The sequence below is a fragment of the Procambarus clarkii genome, chromosome 92 (genome assembly GCF_040958095.1).
Source record: "Procambarus clarkii isolate CNS0578487 chromosome 92, FALCON_Pclarkii_2.0, whole genome shotgun sequence".
NCBI classification, from domain to species: Eukaryota; Metazoa; Arthropoda; class Malacostraca; order Decapoda; family Cambaridae; genus Procambarus; species Procambarus clarkii.
In genome coordinates, this window is record NC_091241.1 from 1,076,739 (window position 1) to 1,093,968 (window position 17,230).

General features: G+C 49.4%; 1 protein-coding gene across 2 annotated transcripts in view; it reads right to left on the minus strand.

Moving 5' to 3' along the window:
• The window catches only part of LOC123775177 (uncharacterized), a 73,563-nt gene extending 71,742 nt beyond the window's left edge, over positions 1 to 1,821 (minus strand). The window contains exon 1 of one of the 2 annotated variants that reach the window (XM_045770128.2): positions 864 to 1,821. The gene's annotated coding sequence lies outside the window, so the exon portion shown is untranslated. Of the gene's footprint in view, positions 1 to 802 lie in introns of both variants that reach the window. The other variant, XM_069319102.1, reaches the window with a different exon arrangement.
• Positions 1,822 to 17,230: the final 15,409 nt, after the last annotated feature.

The window sequence follows — 17,230 nt, forward strand, 5'->3', positions numbered from 1 at the left end:
CACTACTCACATGGGGGACCCTCCTGTAGCAGGCGTGTCTGGGACAATACAAGCCAGGGAACACTACTCACACAGGGAACCCTCCTGTAGCAGGCGTGTCTGGGACAATACAAGCCAGGGAACACTACTCACACGGGGACCCTCCTGTAGCAGGCGTGTCTGGGACAATACAAGCCAGGGAACACTACTCACACGGGGGACCCTCCTGCAGCAGGCGTGTCTGGGACAATACAAGCCAGGGAACACTACTCACACGGGGAACCCTCCTGTAGCAGGCGTGTCTGGGACAATACAAGCCAGGGAACACTACTCACACGGGGGACCCTCCTGCAGCAGGCGTGTCTGGGACAATACAAGCCAGGGAACACTACTCACACGGGGGACCCTCCTGTAGCAGGCGTGTCTGGGACAATACAAGCCAGGGAACACTACTCACACGGGGGACCCTCCTGCAGCAGGCGTGTCTGGGACAATACAAGCCAGGGAACACTACTCACACGGGGGACCCTACTGCAGCAGGCGTGTCTGGGACAATACAAGCCAGGGAACACTACTCACACGGGGGACCCTCCTGCAGCAGGCGTGTCTGGGACAATACAAGCCAGGGAACACTACTCACACGGGGGACCCTCCTGCAGCAGGCGTGTCTGGGACAATACAAGCCAGGGAACACTACTCACACGGGGGACCCTCCTGTAGCAGGCGTGTCTGGGACAATACAAGCCAGGGAACACTACTCACACGGGGGACCCTCCTGCAGCAGGCGTGTCTGGGACAATACAAGCCAGGGAACACTACTCACACAGGGGACCCTCCTGCAGCAGGCGTGTCTGGGACAATACAAGCCAGGGAACACTACTCACACGGGGGACCCTCCTGCAGCAGGCGTGTCTGGGACAATACGTATCGAGACAGGAAGCGCGCAAGAGTTCTGGGCCGCAATTCTATGTCAAATACGTTTTGAACATTTATTTTTTTCTCCCAGGACGCGCGCGGTAGCCAGTTGTCCGTGTTCTACAGCTGCTCTTCTCGCCGTTATAATAATTATATTGCACTCTTGGTCGTCCTTTTTCTTCGAGACACGTTGTGCAACTTGCGTCACTGTTGCAGTGTTCACAATTTGGGTAAATACTAAACGTAATTGGTGACGTCACAGATGACGGACCCGCTGTGTACTGCCTCAGTTCCTCTGCCCCAGCTGGAGATCTGCTCGTGACGTCATGGATATTGGTCGTGACGTCATGGATATTGGTCGTGACGTCATGGGTATTGGTCGTGACGTCATGGGTATTGGTCGTGACGTCATGGATATTGGTACGTCATGAAAGGTGTTGCTGGCGTACGGATAAGAGTTTCCTTAGCAGATAATGCTATCATGCAAGACGAGCCACATATTAATGGATCATGCAATAGATTCGTCAGACTCCTAGATGTTACTGCTGCTCGTGTTAGACTCTGCTATAAGTATCTCTGGGAATGTTGATGACCTGCTGCTGATGTAGTGTGGACTCTTCCCTTCAACAATAGCAGCAATCAACAATCCCTTTCATTCCTAAAAGCAGTCTCCGTGGTGTAGTGGTAAGACACTCGCCTGGCGTTCCGCGAGCGCTATGTCATGGGTTCGTATCCTGGCCGGGGAGGATTTACTGGGCCCAATTCCTTAACTGTAGCCTCTGTTTAACGCAACAGTAAAATGTGTACTTGGATGAAAAAACGATTCTTCGCGGCAGGGGATCGTATTCCAGGGACCATAGGATTAAGGACTTGCCCGAAACGCTACGCGTACTAGTGGCTGTACAAGAATGTAACAACTCTTGTATATATCTAAAAAAAAAAAAAAAAAAAAATAACACCTCTCAGCTGACTGCCATGACGTCATGAGTGTTCCGCTCCTGCCATGGGCGCATCCGATCCCATGATCGTCGTCGCCCCTAATCAACACAACAACAATACTCCTGCCATGCTACAAATTAATCAACACTTGCAACACCTTAAACCACCTACTGGCCCCTTGTCCTGACTTTATTTATTTATTTGTATTTGTTTATATATATGCAGGAAGATACATTGGGTTTATGAGAGTACATAACATTGATGATTTTATATTTTTGATCAGGGAAAGGAATACACCAACAGTATGGGGGCGTAATATATTACGTAGAAGTATAGGATATAATCACTGATTTTCTCAGAAAAGCGGTGAAATTCTGCGAAGAAAATGCATTACCATGAGTCGGAGACTAACCGACTATGTAGCGCGCGCGCACCGAGTGGGGTACTTAAATGCAAGCCGCGGGCTATTCTGATAAAGAACACCTATAAACATGACCACCTCACTACCAACTGGCAGCACAAACACTTCCTAGCAGTCCGCATTCACACTCAACACGGGCAGATGATCATTGGTACCACATACATTCGTCCAAACTTAGGTCTCCCCCTCCAGGACCTAAACACTCTCTTCAACCACACACACATACCAGTCTTCCTCCTAGCAGACCTAAATGCAAAACACCAAACATTCAACCATCGCCAACACAACATGCACGGTCAACAACTACACCAAAACAAACACCTCACCTTCCTTGGCCCTGACTTCCAAACAACCTATACACACAATGGAACTGGGAGACCAGATCTCATCCTCACCAACAGAGCAGGCACCCACCTCCAACACTACATCACACCCGGACCCCTCACCGGCTCAGATCACATACCCATATCACTCACTCTCCAGCAACCCCATACTCATCCCAGCCACCCCATAATATGTATCAAAATGCAGATTGGGAAGCCTTCAAACAACACCTAACTGCCAGCACACAGCCCTACAACTTTCAAGACAAACCACACACAGACATAGATTCCCAAATCCTCACCATCCAGAATAACATCATACAAGCAGCTGATGCTACCATTCCAAAAACTACCCACAAAACCAGATACTCCTTTTTTCCTTCGATCAGAACAAAAAGGCTACTCTCCTGCTATCACAACAGATTCACCCACAACCTTCACAGATACAATCAAGTAAACACAGACTTCACTATACTCAAAAACCACATACTCAACAGCCTTGACCAAGACCATGCTAACCACTGGGAGAAACTCATACATAAAGCTGAAATACAAAGAAAAACAACTCCACAACAATTCTGGAACTTCATAAAGAGGATCAGGGGGAAACTCCTCCTCTTCTGCCTTTACATACATCACTCACAACAATCAAAACTACACCGATCCCTCAGAAGTAGTAGACATATTCAAACAACACTGGCAGGACATCTTCAATCCCCACCCCCCACAGCCAACAGCAATACAAAACAAACAGTAGAAACATGGATCCGACACAACCCTCATGCCATCACACACTACCCTACCATTGACCTCACGACACTAGACGACTTAGAAAGTGACCTCACAGAATCAATACTACCTGAAGAAGTTAAACTCATGCTCAAGAACACCAGACGTAAAGCCCCAGGAGCCTCTGGCATTGGCCAAGCTCTCCTCAAGCAACTTCCAGACCCCCTAATCTTTGCACTCACAGACGTCTACAACGCCTCACTAGCATGAGGATATTTCCCAAGCCCATTCAAAGAAGCCACAGCAATCCTCATTCCAAAACCCCAAAAATCCCCGACAGACCCCAAGAACTACAGACCGATCAGCCTACTAGAGACATTAGGGAAGTATACGAAAAACTCATAAATCATAAACTCAGGAATCACCTAGAACACAAAAACATATTGACAGACAAACAATTTGGCTTCAGACAACACCGCTCAACACAAGACGCACTGAACATAATAACAAACTACCTCTCCATAAATAAACACCAGAGGGCCAAGACGGCCCTCATTGCAAAGGACGTCGAAAAAGCTTTTGACACTGTATGGCACGACGGCCTACGTTACAAACTCTGCACTCTATTTCAACTATCTGACAACATGCAGAGGCTACTTTGCAGCTTTCTAACAAATAGAAAGATGCAAATCAAGTTCCTCAGCAAGCTGTCAGGTTACTTCAACCTAAATGCAGGTGTCCCCCAGGGCTCAGTTCTCTCACCAACCTTATACATACTCTATATAAACGACATCCCTGACCCAATATACTGGATATCAATGACCCTTTGCTACGCTGACAACGTAATCCAACTGATCTCAGACTATACGATTAACGCCCTCACACGGAAAGCACAAATAGACAAAGTCACCCTCTGGGAACACGACTGGCGAATAAAAACAAACCCCAACAAGTCTAAAATTACATACTTTTTCTACAACAAACGACGTAACCCTGACCCAGTAAAACTCTTGTAGCGAGTAGATTATCGAGTAGAAAATAATATACTCGCTCCAAATGCATTGTTAATATTCCTGTCAACCTTTGGAGATGAATGAGGTGAAGCGTTGCCCGGGCAACACGGTGAGGTGTTGCCCGAGCATAGCAAACATATCGAGCGAGCTACTGAGGAAGCAGTACGACTCTGTTTTCAGCGAGCCATTAAACACACTAAAGATTGATAACCCAAATGAATTTTTCATGGATATGATACTAACATCAAATCATATTAGACGTTACCCTATCCCCACTGGATTTTGAAGAAGCCATAAACAGTATGCCTATGCACTCTGCACTAGGCCCGGATTCTTGGAACTAAATATTCATCAAGAACTGTAAAAAAAACTATCGCAGGCCCTCCACATTCTGTGGAGACAAAGTCTAGATACTGGCGTTATTCCTGATATACTAAAAACAGCAGAGATAGCACCACTTCATAAAGGAGGAAATAAGGCAGAGGCAAAAAATTACAGACCGATAGCACTAACATCGCACATCATAAAAAATTTTGAGAGAGTGCTAAGAAGTAAGATCACAAAATACATGGAATCACAGCATCTCCATAACCCCGGACAACATGGTTTCAGAACAGGACGCTCTTGCCTGTCGCAGTTGCTGGACCACTATGACATGGCATTAGATGCTATGGAAGACAAACAAAACGCTGATGTAATTTACACAGATTTTGCAAAAGCTTTTGATAAATGAGACCATGATGTTATTACACATAAAATGCATTCAAAAGGAATTACCGGAAAAATAGGCAGATGGATCTACAATTTCCTGACCAACAGAACCCAATGTGTAATAGTCAACAAAATAAATAATATATATAAATAAATAAATAAATATGTTTATTCAGGTAAGGTACATACATACAAGTGATGTTACATTAATGGATTGATATATAGATAGAGCTAGTACATACAATGCCTAAAGCCACTATTACGCAATGCGTTTCGGGCAAGAAAAACATTAATATCAAGAACTTAATACTAATTGAGCATAAAGAATAAAAAGTGTTGAAAACAAATACAAATAAAGATAAAAAAAAGGGGGAACATGACTGAAAAAGCAGCACAAATACAATAGGTTGACAGTGTTGATTAAAAAAAAAAAAATAATAAAATAACAGACATGGGTTGACAATAAAGGAGTGAGGTGGGTTACAGGGAATTTATTAGGTAGTGTTTAGTTTTTATCTTAAACTGGTTGAGAGAGGTACAGTCTTTAACATGGTTGGGAAGGTCACTCCACATTCTGGGTCCCTTGATTTGTAGAGCATTTCTAGTTTGATTAAGTCGTACTCTAGGAATATCAAAACTGTATTTATTCCTGGCGTGGTGCTCATGGGTTCTGTTACAACCTTCAATGAAGCTTTTGAGGTCAGGATTGGCATTACAGTTCAGCGTTTTATATATGTATAATACACAAGAGAGAATGTGCAGTGACTTAATATCTAACATATTCAGAGATTTGAGTAAGGGTACCGAGTGATGTCTGGGGCCAGAGTTGGATATTGTCCTAATAGCAGCTTTGTGTTGGGTAATAAGAGGACGTAAATGATTTTGGGTAGTAGAACCCCAAGCACAAATACCATAGTTGAGGTATGGATAGATGAGGGAGTAATAGAGAGTAACCAGGGCAGGGCGGGGTACATAATATCTGATCTTAGAAAGAATGCCAACAGTTTTTGAAACTTTTTTTGATATATATAAAATCCAGCCCATCAACCGTGAAGAGCTCAGTCCCCCAGGGTACTGTGCTTGCTCCAGTACTTTTTCTCATCCTCATATCGGACATAGACAAGAACACAAACTATAGCACTGTATCATCCTTTGCAGATGACACTAGGATCTTCATGAGAGTAGGCAACATAGAGGGCACGGCAAACCTCCAGTCAGATGTAGATCAGGTCTTTCTATGGGCTACAGAAAATAATATGGTGTTTAACGAAGATAAGTTCCAGCTCATTCGCTATGGAAAAAATGAAAATATAAAAACGGAAACCACGTACAAAACTCAGGCAAATCATAACATAGAACGAAAGGGCAATGTAAAGGATCTGGGTGTACTCATGTCGGAAGACCTTACCTTTAAAGAACACAATAAAGTAGCTGTCACAACTGCAAGAAAAATGAGAGGTTGGATAACAAGAACTTTTCACACTAGAGATGCTACACCAATGATGATACTTTTCAAAACGCTTGTACTCTCTAGAGTGGAGTACTGCTGCAGAATGACAGCCCCTTTCAAAGCTGGAGAAATTGCTGACCTGGAGAGCGTGCAGAGATCCTTTACTGCTAGAATCCACTCAGTAAAACATCTAAACCTCTTAGTAAAACTCAGCAACTCAAAACTCTTAGTAAGACTCGGTAAAACATCTTAGGACCTCTTCTATTTCTTGTATATATAAACGATCTGCCTAATGTCTCTAATATTCTCAAACCTATACTGTTTGCTGACGATACTACTCCTATCTATTCAAACCTCAACCCACATACACTAAATAATGTTGTGAATAATGAATTAAAAAAAGACCACTTATGGATGTAAACGAACAAACTAACATTAAACATCGAAAAGACTTACTACATCTTATTTGGAAGCAAATCATCGAATGCAATTCAGCTGCAGATAGACAACATTAACATCAGTAATAAAAATGATGGCAAATTTCTTGGCCTATTCCTAGACAAGAGACAACTTCAGCACCCACATTCAACACAACTAAGAAAGTCTTTAAGACAGTTGGTATACTCTCCAAAATCAGATATTATGTTCCTAACTCTGCTCTCCTCTCACTATATTATGCACTAATCTACCCCTATCTTAATTATGGTATCTGTGCATGGGGGTCTACCACTGCAAACCACCTTAAGCCCATCATCACACAGCAAAAATCTGCTATCAGAATAATTAACTCTGCTTTCAGACAACACTCAGCTCCCTTGTTTAAATCCCTAAACTTGCTAAATATTAACTCCCTCCACACATTCTCTTGTGTCAACTACATTTACAAAACCCTGTTCTTAAATGCAAACCATGCTCTGAAACTCTCCCTGGGCAGATGTAATAGGACCCATTATCACCACACCAGAAATAAATATCTCTTTGATATCCCCAGGGTCAAACTTAATCTGTGTAAACACAATATGCAAATTAAGGGACCTAGTCTATGGAACTCACTCCCTAGTGAATTGAAAAACTGTAAAACTTTTGCCTTATTTAAAAGCAAAACCAAAAAACCAGCGTCGAATGCAATGAAACGCCATTTTCTGGGTGAGTCCCGGAGGCTCCCCGGAGCTATCCCAGGCTGATATGCTAATGTCAGACTTTGGCATCAGTCATGTGTATGGAGTTCTTAGGCCTACCGGGGACCACGGCCAGAACCGGGCCCCCTCAGAGAGGCAAGGGGAGCAATGGCCTATAGAAGCCCCCGTGTAGTTGGAAGCATTCTATGTCTGCCATCGACCGGAACAGGCAACCAGAAAGGTAAGCGCCCCAAAACAAACCCCTATTCTGGTTAAAATTGCTACCAAAAACCGAACTAGTGGATAGAACTCCCCAACCAAAAACAAGCAAACTAGTGTGACGTCACACACTGCCGCGCCGCTGTCTGCGCAGCTCCCCCCTCCCCGGGAGGGGGAAGGGGGAGCCCCAGACCCCCCCTCCCCGGGAGGGGGAAGGGGGAGCCCCAGACCCCCCCTCCCCGGGAGGGGGTAGGGGGAGCCCCAGACCCCCCTCCCCGGGAGGGGGAAGGGGGAGCCCCAGACCCCCCTCCCCGGGAGGGGGAAGGGGGAGCCCCAGATCCCCCGCGCCGGCTACCCACACCTCAGTTCTTGAAGCTGGATGTCAAAAACGCGAAAAACCGCCGACCGGAGGGAGGGAGGGATGCCGGGGAGCCTCCGGGACTCACCCAGAAAATGGCGTTTCATCACATTCAACGCTGGTTTTCTAGGGGGAGCCCCGTCGGCTCCCCGGAGCTAACTACCCACAGACAGAAAAAGAGGGACTTACCCGGGAGGCGGTCGTCGCTCACCCCTCAACTCGAAGCCGAGACAACTGGCTGCAACCGCCGACCCAAAGCAACACAGGCCCGACGAGGCCCAGGGACATTCACAAGGTAACTAGCAGCCAGGACCCTGTTCGACCGCCAAAATCCCCGCGCCCGAATATCAGACCAAGACATATTCCCAAAGACGGCAGCAAGAGCCGCGAACTTACGAACGTCATGGGCACGGGGATAGACCGCAGGCTGGCTGGACCTAATAACCCTGCGGACGACCTGAGAGACCCGAACCCGCGAACAGGGAAGAAGGGAAACCGGATCAACCCACAGCGCATCCCCGGACAGAAGCTGTGGCGCGCAAATAACGGCGAAGCGCCGCAACCGGACACAAAACATGATGCACCCCCGGCCTGACCAACCAAGCATCAACCACCCATGGACCCCTCCGGAACGCAGCAGTCTCATTCTTCGCCAGAAAAGAAGGAGACGGCTGCAAACGAACAAAACTAACACCACGACCAAAAGAGCAGAAACCCCTGCGCCGGAGGAGAGCATGAAGCTCCCCTACCCGACCCCCAGAGGCCAAAGCCAACAAGAAAAGTGCCTTGGAAAAACAATCCTGGACCGAAGGGGCCACAACGAAACGAGGAGATGAAAGGAAAGCGAGCACTCTGTCCAAAGACCAGGACGGCTCAGGCGACGCATGAGCAGGCCGGAGGTGAAACAATGCACGAGACAGCTTGCGAAACGGCGCAGACGTAACATCGATACCGAAAGCAAGCTGAAGCGGCTCCGCCAGCGCCGCACGATACGAAGCGACAGTGTTAGGCATAAGATGACGGTCCTGAAACAACCACGAGAGGAAGGACAAGACCACCCGAACAGACAAGGAGCTAACACGACGAAGACGCAAAAAGAAACTGAAGGACCGCCAGGAAACTTCATACTGCCGCCGAGAAGAAGCCCTCAGGTGGGACACCAACAAGGAGGCCACCTGATCACCATAGAGATGATGATAGACTCGAGTCAAAAAAACCATACGCGAAGACTCGAGGAGAAGATCGAACCAGCTACGTGACGTACCGGTCCGATCTGCTGAAAGAGGCGGAGCCGCGGGAAAACCCTTGGGTTCGGACACCGAGCAACCAGCGCCTGAAACCAAGGCTGGGCCGGCCACCAAGGGGCCAGAAGGACAACTCTCCCCTGGTAAGTCTCTAAGCGAGTCAGGACCTGGAGCAACAGCCGAACCGGGGGAAAGAGGTACAGGAAACCCCACCTCGACCAGTCTAGCCGAAAGGCATCGACCCCGACGGCCTCGCAATCGGGGAAGGGCGCCGCATAAACGGGAAGACGCCGCGACCACGCCGACGCGAAGAGGTCCACTTCGGGGCGCCCGAACGTCTGGCAAAGCCAACGGAAGGACTCGTCGTCGACCGTCCACTCCGTGGAGAGGGGAACAAAGCGAGACAGGGCGTCGGCCAAGACGTTGGACACGCCCCGTACGTGAACCGCCAGGAGAGCCAAACCCCGAGAACTCAGCAGACGAGTCACCCGAAGCGACCAACCCCAAAGAGACAAGGACCGCATCGAACCCCAGCGGTTCAGGCAATGAACCACCGAAGAGCAGTCCGAATGGAGCCGAATCGTCGATCCGCGGGCCACCCGAATCCTCCCCAGAGCAAACCACACTGCCGCGAACTCCCGCACCGTACTGTGAGCTCGACGGAAGGACGGATCCCAACGCCCCTGGCCGGCCTGGTGAGCACTGGTCACAAAACCCCAGCCGAGAGACGACGCATCCGTGTACACATCGAGCGAGGGCTCGGGTAGGCGCCAAGGCACTGAACCCCGAAAAACCCGAAGAGGAAGCCGGTGACGCAGCAACCGACGCAAGGCCCCCGGGGGTCGAACTCTGCGATCGCGAGAGAGGCGGAAGGGGGAACCCCGTAGGAACCAGAACAGCCGTCGAAGCCAAACCCGACCCGGCGGGTAGACCACCATCGCGAAGTTCAGGCTCCCGCACAGCCCCTCGAGCAACCGCCGGATGACCCAAGGGCCCTCCAGAAACAGACGAAGGCGGGACCGCAGCCGCAGGAGAGACTCCAGAGGGAGAGACAAGGAGGCGGTTCGAGAGTCCCACACGAGACCCAGCCAAGTCCGAACCTGAGAGGGAACCAGATGGGACTTCCTCCAGTTCACCAAGAACCCGAACTCGGCAAGCTGGGAAAGAACCAAAACCCTGGCTAGCAAGCAAGCTGACTGGCTGGGAGCCCAAACCAGCCAGTCGTCGAGGTAGGCCAACACCGAACACCTAGGAGACGCAAACGAGCCACCACAACCCGTGTAAGGCGCGTGAACACGCGAGGTGCCAGGTTCAACCCGAACGGGAGACAACGAAAGCGGTAACTCAGACGCCCCACAACAAAACCGAGCCAGTCCCTGAACCGCGGATGAATCGGGACATGCCAATAAGCGTCCCGGAGGTCCAGGGACACCATCCAAGCTCCCGGCTCCAAGAGGAGCCAAACCTGAGACAGCGTAGTCATCCGAAAGGAGGGGCAATGAACCCAGGGGTTCAGACGGGACAAGTCCAGAATGAACCGCAGGTCCGCGCAGTCCTGTTTCGGAACCGGAAACAGACGGGAAACCCATCTGAGGGACGACGTCGTTTCGACGACGCCCAAGCATACCCACTCCAAGACGACTCGACAGAGCGCAGGGGAAGAAACCTGCCCTGCCAGCCCCGAACCCCCAAAGGGGGGAGGGGCCACCCAACGCCACCGCAGGCCGCGAGACACGACCCGAAAGGCCCACGAATCGTGGGACCAGGCGCGGGCGAACAGCGCAAGCCGCCCCCCCATCGCCCCGTCAAGGGGGCAAACCGCGAAAGGGCCAGCGACCCTTACGAGACCCAGAACCCCGCACAGCGCGAACACCGCGCCGACCAGACGAGGGAGGGTCCGCAGGAGGAGCCAACCCCAAACCTGACACCAGAGGCCTACCACGACGAGAGGAACCCCGAGCCCTGGCACGACCTTTCCGGGAAGACCCACCCCGGGACCCCCGGAAAACCAACAAGTCCGACATCGGACGACAAGCCGCCGACGCAGCCTGAGTAAACTGCGCCACGGCCGACTCCCCAAACAGGAGAGGACAAAAAGGTGAAGAACGCCTAAGAGCCAGAGCCCAAGCAGATTCCACGGAGGAACCCAGCACCGCCTGCCGACACGCGAGACGGGAAGCATAGAACAGGGAAACCACATCCCACAAAATCGGCGTGAACAGCTTCAACAAGGCAGCCGACGAACGCGCAGCCGAGGACAAGGTGCCGGACCCCGGGACGGACCCAAGCGTCCCCACATCCTCCACGAGCCAATCCGAAGACGGCTCCAGGAGGGAAAAGAACCGCAAGGCCGAACACAAAAGGCCCTGGGCGCGCAAGTCCTCCGCCACGAGCGCCGCCGAAAGGGAGGGAACCTGCACATGGAGCTGAATAACGCCCACATCGCGGGGAAGGGCAGGGGCAAACAAGCACTCATTCAGGTACTCAAGTTCACCCCCCAGGAAAACCTGAAGCACTGGGGAAGCTTCCCGCCACTCCAGCGTGCGGGAACGACAGAAGGAATGCCAGGAATCCAGACCAAACAAGGGGCAGTCTGCTAGCCAGGACGACTCCGGAACCTCGTAACGGAGCCAGAAAGGGAACGAAGTCCCAAACCTGAACGTGGACGGATCCATTTCCGAGGCATAATCCGGGTCACGCAGGAGGTAAGCTGCAAAGGCCGCTCGCACCACACCAGGTTGGATGCAATAAGCCGAAAACCTCCTGAAGGACGGAACCGACGTACCCGGGGGAACACGGAACCGAACCCGGGGAGGGGCCGACACCAAATCCAACTCGTACGCAGAGGGGGGAAAAGAAAATCCAACTCGTACGCAGAGGGGGGAAAAGAAAACCCCACTCCTTGTAACAATAAGCCCCGCTCAGTGGGAAGAAAAACCCAGGCGGGGTCCAGCGGGGCCCAAGGCCCCCAAGTCAGCCCCTCCCCAGCCTCAAGGTCCGTCACCACAGGACCCGAGGCCGAGTCCTCTCCCCAAGCCCCGACCCCACAAGACAAGGACGGAGCAGCCGGAAAAGCTGGAGGAAGGGGGGCCCACTGGTCAGACCCTGAAGCTTCGGCCGGTAGACAAAAGACTAATGCCTCTGCCGCCCCCCCGGAAGGGGCAACCCCCGAAGCTGCCCGAGTCTCGAGATCAAGTAACCCCTGCTCCGACCCCGAAACCCTCAGACGCTTCGGGGCCGGAAGCAGGGGCGGGGGACCAGAACGAACAGAAGGGGAAGGACAAGGAGGTGCGGACTGAACCAGGATCAAAGCGACCCCCACCCCCAAGTCCGGGTCTCGAAAAGCAAAGCGGGGCAGCCCCGGGGCATCCGGGGAAGCAACCAACCGAGCGCGTTGCAACAGACGAAACCTAGACTGCAACGCACGTGCCGCCTGTACCCGAATAGAATCAGAGGATTGGGTAAATTGAGTCACAAGCAAGCAGCAACACTCACAGGACTCAGGGTCGAAAGTATCACCGACCCAACAGGCAGCGTGGCAGAGGCAAAAACAATGAGGGTCACTCTGAGACAAGGGGACCGAGCAACCCTCAAACTCGCACACAGCGAGTGGGGACTCCGGGGTCACATCCATCGGACCCACGCGCCCCCTAGGGGATTCCCAGGGTCCTGAGCATTTACTTTAAGAGGACTCGCGCTCAGGTAGTCCCAGGCAGGGTGCTGCAAACCGGCGCCCAAAACTACCAAGCAAACTTCTAAAGCTGAACCCCAGGGACGTGTACACTCACGGGGACCTAGCAGGGGGCGCCACCGAGGAGAACAGTGGAAGGGCAAAAACAAACAATAAAACGACAGAACCCCCCACCAGGCAAAAACAAAGAAAAACAAAACCCCGCAAGAGGACAGCGAACCCCAAGGAACAGAGCCGGCCGCGATGTCGGGAATTACAAGCTGAGCAGCACCCTGCGCCCCTACCAGTGCAAACTGCCTCTTACCCGCCGGTAACAAGGGAGAACAGAACACCCAAGAGCCCAACAGGCGGCCGAAAAACCGAAAGGTAAAACGGACCAGCAGAGGCAGACCCCGAGGAGCCTGTGGAAGGTGGCCCCGAGCCCCAAGGGCAGTACTTAGGTACTAACTCTGCTTTCAGACAACACTCAGCTCCCTTGTTTAAATCTCTAAACTTGCTAAATATTAACTCCCTCCACACATTCTCTTGTGTCAACTACATTTACAAAACCCTGTTCTTAAATGCAAACCATGCTCTGAAACTCTCCCTGGACAGATGTAATAGGACCCATTATCACCACACCAGAAATAAATATCTCTTTGATATCCCCAGGGTCAAACTTAATCTGTGTAAACACTATGCAAATTAAGGGACCTAGTCTATGGAACTGTTACGACCCTGGGTTCTCCAGTGGAAACCAGAGGTCAAAATTGAGCTATTAAACTTTCTGGTAGTACAGTTGGGCATCTAGAATGTCAATTGTTTGTATCTTCCCTGCCAGACGTAAGACTATTATTGTTTCTCAAAGAGCATTTAAAGACTGAGCTGGGGGTTGATTATTAAATAATAACATAGGCACCAACTTTGCTTACTAATACTTTCTAATCATTCATAAAGTAACAATACGTTTCATAGGGGAAGATCTTTAATGTGCTTAGCTGCACGATCAATTAGGCTCTATTACGTATCACAAAATTTTAAAGTATTTTTTCTGGCCCAAGCTGAAAAGCGATGTGGCAAAATTTTGTAATGCGTGTATTGTTTGTCAACTGGTTGGGAAACCAAACCAGACTCCACCTAAAGCTCCTCTAAGGCCTATTGTCGTGCCGGAGGAACCATTTTCTCATGTGGTAATGGACTGTGTTGGACCATTACCTAGAACTAAGTCTGGTAATATTTACCTAATCACGATGATGTGTATCACTACTCGTTACCCAGAGGCTTTTGCTGTAAGGAACATCCGAGCAAAAACTGTTGTTGCTCGTATGTTGCAATTTTTTTCCACTTTTGGACTGCCTCGGGTCGTGCAAACTGACAATGGTACTAATTTTAAGTCTGATGTTTTCGAGCAATTTTGTAAGGAACATGGAATAACTCATAAGGTTTCCAGCCCATACCATCCACAGAGTCAGGGGGTAATTGAACGTTTCCATCTAACTCTGAAGCAGATGTTGAAGACATCGTGCGAGAGTTCCCACACCTTCTGGGATGAGAATTTACCGTATGTTTTGTTTGCGGCTAGAGAGGGATTACAAAGTTCACTGGGCTGTTCTCCTTTTGAGTTAGTCTTTGGCCATAAAGTTCGTGGACCCTTGCAAATGTTACAGGAGAATCTGTTAGGGAACGTAACGTTATCCGAAGGTTCGGCTTTCTTTGCGCAACACCACCAGAGACTCAAGGACTGCAAGGCGGCTGCATTAAAGTATCTTGGCAAGGCCCAAGAAAAGATGAAAGAACGTAACGATGCTAAATCTAAGTTACGGGTATTTCAGCCTGGCGACCCTGTCCTGGTATTAAAGCCTCGACTAGGGAACACTATGTCCCACAAGTACGAAGGCCCCTACATTGTGACAGAAAAGACTGGGGACCTCACGTACAAAGTGAGGCACTCTGACAAACGTAACCAGGTAATGCTCATACATGTAAATCGACTGAAGAAGTTCCAGGGCCCCAGGCCCATTGCACTAACCAATGTTTTCATTTCCAGTGAGAGAGGGGATGATTGTTCTGGGGACCCAACTAATCTCATTTTCAATAATTCTAGTTCTGTGAATGCTGTGGAGGAACTGTCCCATTTGCAGATGGCCCAACGTGAAGAGGTGCAGTCGTTGGTTGATGAATTCTCCAGTCTGTTCGGGGAGGTCCCGACCCAGACTGATGCCATTTGCCATGATGTCGAGTTGACGGACTACACTCCCATTCGCCTTCAACCCTATCGGATGAGTCCAGAAAAGAAGGCCATCGTACGGAAGGAGGTCGACTTCTTGCTCCAGCACGGCTTCATCCGGCCGAGCCAGGGCTCTTGGTGCTCGCCCTGCCTTTTGGTCCCCAAACCAGACGGCTCCTGGCGATTATGCACCGACTATCGGCAGCTCAACAAGGTGACCATTGTGGATGCCTATCCGCTGCCCCTCCTCGAGGACTGCATTGACGAGTTGGGAAATGCCAAGTACGTTTCGAAATTCGACCTCTCGAGGGGGTATTATCAAATCCCACTCACTGAACGTGCTAAACAGCTCACCGCGTTCGTGACACCCGAGGGTGTTTTTGAGTATCAAGTGTTACCGTTCGGCTTGCGTAATGCCCCTGCCACCTTCCAGAGACTCATGAACTCTCTACTCGCTAGGGTGCCAAATTGTCGGGCGTATTTAGATGATATCGTGCTGTTTGACAGTAATTGGGCTGACCACATAGCTAGGTTACGCCAGTTGTTTGCCATCTTGAAAAGGGCAAATCTTACCTTAAATGCTAAAAAGTGTCATTTTGGCCAAGGCACAGTGACGTACCTCGGTTATGAAGTGGGCCAAGGAAAAGTGTTACCTCGGCAAGATAAAATCAATGCCATTCTGGAGTATCCAGTACTAAAGTCTAAAAAGGACGTTCAAAGATTTATCGGTATGTGTGCGTACTATCGACGTTTTTGTCAGAACTTTTCCAGTGTTGCCACTCCTCTCACAGACTTGTTGCGGAAAGCCGTTAAATTTAAGTGGTCATCAGACTGTGCAGAGGCATTTAAAAATTTGAAATTGATCTTAGCTTCCGCCCCAGTGCTTGCTAGTCCAAGGTTCGACCGACCGTTTAAAATTCATGTTGACGCGTCTGACTCGGGTGCTGGTGCAGTGTTGTTGCAAACTGGGGATGATCAGGTGGAACACCCAGTATATTATTACTCTGTGAAATTCGACAAGGCGCAACGCAATTATTCAGTGGTAGAAAAAGAGGCGTTGGCGCTAGTGTTAACATGTAAAAAGTTCGAAGTTTACCTCACAGGTAATATAGTGGAAGTGTACACGGACCATAACCCACTAGTCTTCCTGACTCAGATGAAGGGTAAGAATAAACGCATCCTCAGGTGGGCATTGTACCTACAGGACTTCAATCTTTCCATTACCCACCTACCGGGCAGACTCAACGTGATAGCCGACGCTCTGTCCCGGTTGCCTGAATAACATTCATCTGAGCCACAGAAAGCCATTTACCAACTGTCATGCTTTAGTTATTTTTTTTTAGGTTCTCCTGTGACATTAAATATTCCGTGTCCAATTTATTTACTTCCCTGTTCTTTTATTTTTTTGTGTGTTTTTTTTTTTTTTTTTTTTCTTTCAGAGAACTCCTTTGTATTTTTTTTTTGCAAAGAAATTGCTTTTGATTGATTTTTTGTTTTTGTCATATGTTTTTCTTTTTGTTCTCTGTATACTCTTACAAAAAAATATGACTACTATTCTAGTAGTCACATTTTTTTTTCTCTGAAGGGGGGAGGAGTGTTACGACCCTGGGTTCTCCAGTGGAAACCAGAGGTCAAAATTGAGCTATTAAACTTTCTGGTAGTACAGTTGGGCATCTAGAATGTCAATTGTTTGTATCTTCCCTGCCAGACGTAAGACTATTATTGTTTCTCAAAGAGCATTTAAAGACTGAGCTGGGGGTTGATTATTAAATAATAACATAGGCACCAACTTTGCTTACTAATACTTTCTAATCATTCATAAAGTAACAATACGTTTCATAGGGGAAGATCTTTAATGTGCTTAGCTGCACGATCAATTAGGCTCCTCCCGGCACCACAACATGAGGGAGGCAG